The sequence below is a fragment of the Carex rostrata genome, chromosome 31 (assembly GCF_964058835.1).
Source record: "Carex rostrata chromosome 31, lpCarRost1.2, whole genome shotgun sequence".
In the NCBI taxonomy this organism is placed as follows: domain Eukaryota; kingdom Viridiplantae; phylum Streptophyta; class Magnoliopsida; order Poales; family Cyperaceae; genus Carex; species Carex rostrata.
Window position 1 is genome coordinate 6,229,809 of NC_135948.1, and position 5,027 is coordinate 6,234,835.

Sequence of the window (5,027 nt, forward strand, 5' to 3'; positions counted from 1 at the left end):
TCTCTCTCTCTGTCGGTGGAGCCTGATCCCCTCTCCTTCCTCCTTTTCCTTGCTTCTCCTTTCTCTTCCGTGAAAAACCCTAAGCCCGCCTCTCTTCTGTCTCTGCCTTGCGACCCCACCCGAGAACTCCTCTCACTCCCTCTCTCGTTTCCTTCCTTCCTATAGAAGGAAACTAATTTCCCGCTCTCTCGTGCAGTCCCGTCGGTTGTCAGAAAACCCATCCCCCATGCTTGACTGGTGCGCGATTTTCACCTGCCCAGTGAGAAATTCGTGCCATCCGTACGTGCCTACTCTCTGAGCTTGGCCGTACTCCCTTCTGCCTATGTGCGTGTGGTGTCTCTCATACTTCGGGTATATATGCTCCCCTCTCCTCTTGTGTTACTGATTGCTCTCTCTCTCTATTCTCTCATGTGTTGAGGCAAAGCTTTCTTTCTCTCTCACGCCATTTTTCTGGTTTTGTGAAGGATGTGATTTTAAAACCCTACCGTGCTGTGATTGTTAGTGTTGTTGTGAATCCGTCTCTTGTGCTTTGTTGGTGTTGGGAGACATTTTTACTTGTCGATTTCTTGTCGGATTTGAGTCGAGACGCTAGGCCTTCACCTCGGAACGACTCTTGAAAATTCTGCCTCTGTCCCTCCCTTCTAAACCGGTTAGTAAGCACCTCCTTTTATTTCCTTTGTGATGGTGCTGCGATTGAATTAATTGGTGGCTTGCTCGGGTTGTTGATTTTCCCGGCAAGCCGATGCATTGGCCGTGTTGCCGTGCCCTCTGACCTGTTACTTGACTCTGTTCTGGTTCTAATGCCTTGACCTGTTGTCTCTCTTTGCCTCTGTTACGATGGTCGTCTGATGTGTGTGCCGTGTGTGGTGTTGCTTGGCTTGTGCCTTGCTACTGCCTTGTTGATGCCTTGTTTGATGTATTGTTGAGTTAGTGGTGTTGTGCTAATTACCCGAAATTGATACTGTCTGGTTTTGCATGTTTACTAGAATATTGGATTGACAGGGACCAAAATTTAAAACCTATGTTATTTGGGGCTGTCATGGGAAATTGTAGGTCATATGTGAATTGTAGAAATTACAAGGGCCTAAGTGAAAGAATGTAAATTTTAATATGATGGCCGGCCATATATGTGATTTGAATAAAATGGGCCATGAGTGAATTGGGCTTGTATTTTATAAGCCTTGGAAATAAATTAAATGGGCTTTGGCTTGGATTAAAATTATAGAATTTGAAATTTTTCCAAAATTCGAAATTGTCGGATAAAAACATCCAACACGTAGTTAAATTAAAATTTGCATTACAAAGTTTTAATTTCGAAAACATAATTTAATACGTCGTTAATTGATAAGAAAAATTTATTAACAACACAAGTATTTATTTTATGCGTATTTATGAAATGGCGAACTAGCGGTATAATTAGGTTAATAATTTAATATCGAATTTCGTCGTTTAAGTAGAATAACATAACACGCGTAACTTGAACTTTAAAATGTATGATTTTTAAGAGCGATAATTAACTAGTTGATTAATAAACAAACATCAAAATAAAACACCCAACATATAATAGAATAAAAGTATAAGTAATAGATTTTAAAAGTTTATAACATTTATATATTTTTGAACTTATACGAAAACTCATTGTTAATTAATAAAAGGACAATTAATTAGCAACGAAATATATTTATTTTTGATTTAGATTAGAAACCGACTAATTACACGTAGAATTAGATTAGTTATAAAATAACGAATTGCTCAACGTAGAAATAATTAATCAAAAACACGTAAATTAGTTAGATGCTTCACTTAGAATTTTATTATCAAAATTTCACATTTTAAAATATAGTACAACTATAATATACTAAAATAATACAAAATTTGTAATAATTATGCATTTTATATATTATATTAAAATATTACGATTAGTAATTTTAAACAATAGATTAGCTTTCGAAACCGAACCTCGAATGAATAAACTATTTATGTTTTATTGAAGTAAATCAAGTAGATAAGTAGTTGAATATATTATTTATATAAAACACGTACAAAATTTTCGTAACTCACGAATAATTATTTTGCGAAGATTTTGACATTTGAATTTTTTTACAAGCAATTTATCTTCAAATTAAATTATAAAAAAATACAAATTATATTAAAATAAAATGATATTTATTTAGATCAAAGTAAATAATTAATATCTGATTAACTGGTTCAGTCAGACTGACTAAATCGGTATTTTTTTATCAAAATCGAAATAATCGAGAGTTTGACTTACACATTAATTAGGACAAGGGTTAGAATAATTGAGAGTAGATTTTAATTAGTTTAAATTACGTAATTTCAGATCAGTCGACTCCGTACGAGCCCGATCCATGGATCGATTCGACTGACCCGCAGTTCGGAGCATACGCGGAGCACGCTGATTTTTAGCCACAGAGACTCCAGCTCGACAGGTGTGGGATATCTGAATTATCTTTTTCGTGGGCGTACTCTTACCAGTCGTTCCATCTGACCTGACATCCGCACTTTATTTTTTTGTAGTTGCATTAAAACTTTAGAGCATGTTTATCCTTTCTGCACTGTAGGTAGAATTGCGTAAACTCTGAAAAATTCGAATTTACTGTATTTTAGGAGTAGAGTAATTAAATAATATTATATATATGTATTATTAGAATATTAGATTACTAGTTTGTCTTCTTCTCGTGGAAGACAATATATTATTATTATTTTACGTGCATACGCATGCATTGGTGAGAGCTGAGCAGAGCCGGGTGACTTCGTTCTGTCTTGGTGTCACTTGGCATGGGACAGCCCGACAGCCACTGAGCCGAGCGTCACTTGACTCTCGGATGGCTTTAGGATTTATATTATATGTATAAACATTTGATTATATATCATTTTCGATCATTTTACTATTTGACGTGAGCAGTTCCGATCTCGAGTTTTGTGGCATTGGTTACCCCATCACGGTTCCGATCTCGAGTTCCGTGGTGGCATGTTTTTACTTTGAGACTGCACAGTTTCGATCTCGAGTTCTGTGTAGGTCTGTTTTACGCTACCGCATGGTTCCGATCTCGAGTTCCATGGCGGATGTGTTGCACGGTTCGAGGCCGTGGCACTTTAGTGCACCAGTTCGAGGCTGGCACTACTTATTGATCCTGTGATTTACCCCATCGGTGGTTCGAGGCCCCGATGGCATTGTTTCAGGGCTGCGCAGCTGGACTGGCAGCCTTGATATTACGCTACACGGTTCGAGGCCGTGGCGTTGTATTGCACGGTTCGAGGCCGTGGCACTTTAGTGCACCAGTTCAAGGCTGGCACTACTTTTGATTGACTTATTTTACGACTTGTATGGTATGATTTCTCTTATTTTATATGTTTGATTGATGAATCGTTTAGGTGAGATGACACACCGGATTTAGATATAACCATCGGCTAGTGTGCTAGTGTAATGCTAATCTTGTGGGCAATGCACGATGTCATTAGGCAACGTGTATCATTGTTCCCTGATCACAGTCCTTGGATTATATTATTCAGATTCTTTTTGGTAAAGGTATAACCATCGGCTAGTGTGCTAGTGTAATGCTAATCTTGTGGGCAATGAGCGATGTCATTAGGCAACGTGTATCATTGTTCCCTGATCACAGTCCTTGGATTATAGTATTCAGATTCTTTTTGGTAAAGGTATAACCATCGGCTAGTGTGCTAGTGTAATGCTAATCTTGTGGGCAATGAGCGATGTCATTAGGCAACGTGTATCATTGTTCCCTGATCACAGTCCTTGGATTATATTATTTAGATTCTTTTTGGTAAAGGTATAACCATCGGCTAGTGTGCTAGTGTAATGCTAATCTTGTGGGCAATGCGCGATGTCATTAGGCAACGTGTATCATTGTTCCTTGATCACAGTCCTTGGATTATATCATTCAGATTCTTTTTATCCTATTGGCACAGCACGGGGTGATTTACTTAAATCTGTAATATTATTATTATTATTATATTTGTTCACACAGTGCTTTGGTACTGGACTCCGAATTGATTACTATCTGATATTGTATTTTTGACTTTGGGTTTATTTTGCATGTTGGCATATTAGAACAATCGCATCATGGCATTAATTAAAAGTGTTTTATGACTATTAGATATTGAGATAGGTTTACACTTGTGCATATTTAATTGTAGTCATAACCGTACGAAATTTATATAAATAAAAGTGCTTTGACCGTAGAGGATCCCTGAGGGGATAATTCTGGGTCACATACTGGGCGATTCGTCGCTCACCCACAAGTTGTTCCGTGGGTTTTAGGTACAGGTTCTGGCGGTCCGCAGCAGGAGATGTCAGGAGCTGTCCCCGAGGGCCACACCACTTGACCTAGTTAGGATTAGGCTTTTGATTAGGTTTACGAGTCCCGTATTTTCTGTGTTATATATACGGGCTCGATAGATCATGTATCCCCTTCTATAGATGGTGTGATTTGGATCCGAGATGGATCAAATTATATGTTATGTATGTGTATGTTTATTTATTTGCTATGTGACTGATGCTTGATATTTATATTATTTTGCTTCCGCTGTTGTTTGATTTATTATGGATGATTAGCCTTGCGTGCTTAATAATTAATTAAGCACGAGGCGAGGTTGATCACACCTTAATCCAGAATTTCTGGTTTGGGGTGTGACAGGTACGTTGACGTACGACAAGTACGTGACCAATGATAGCATGAATTCTCTTGTTTGCTATTTCATCACTTTTCTTTTTCTCATATTCTTTTTATTTTCATCATTATTTTTCCACTTCTGGTGAAAATATGTGTTTTTGGAATAATCACCATGATAATAATCTCAATTTTGTCCACATGACTAGTTATCCATCATATTATTTTTTCACTTCTGGTGGTAATACATTTTGTTCATTATTTTTTTCACTTCTAGTGGAATGATGCGTTTTTCTTCATTACCATGTCTATATAACAATAATTTATATTCATATGGCTTCGGGCCATTAACAATATAATTAGATGGCTTCGGGC

The 5,027-nt window shown here is 37.3% G+C and overlaps 1 long non-coding RNA gene across 2 annotated transcripts; it reads left to right on the top strand.

Moving 5' to 3' along the window:
• The first annotated feature begins 206 nt into the window (after positions 1–206).
• Positions 207–4,566, top strand: LOC144547623 (uncharacterized). Of its 2 annotated transcripts, none has more exons than XR_013509120.1 (3): positions 207–649; positions 2,342–2,450; positions 4,304–4,566. It is a non-coding gene; the product is annotated as an uncharacterized LOC144547623 (long non-coding RNA). The 2 variants fall into 2 exon arrangements; XR_013509121.1 differs by having other exon boundaries at positions 207–351.
• Positions 4,567–5,027: the final 461 nt, after the last annotated feature.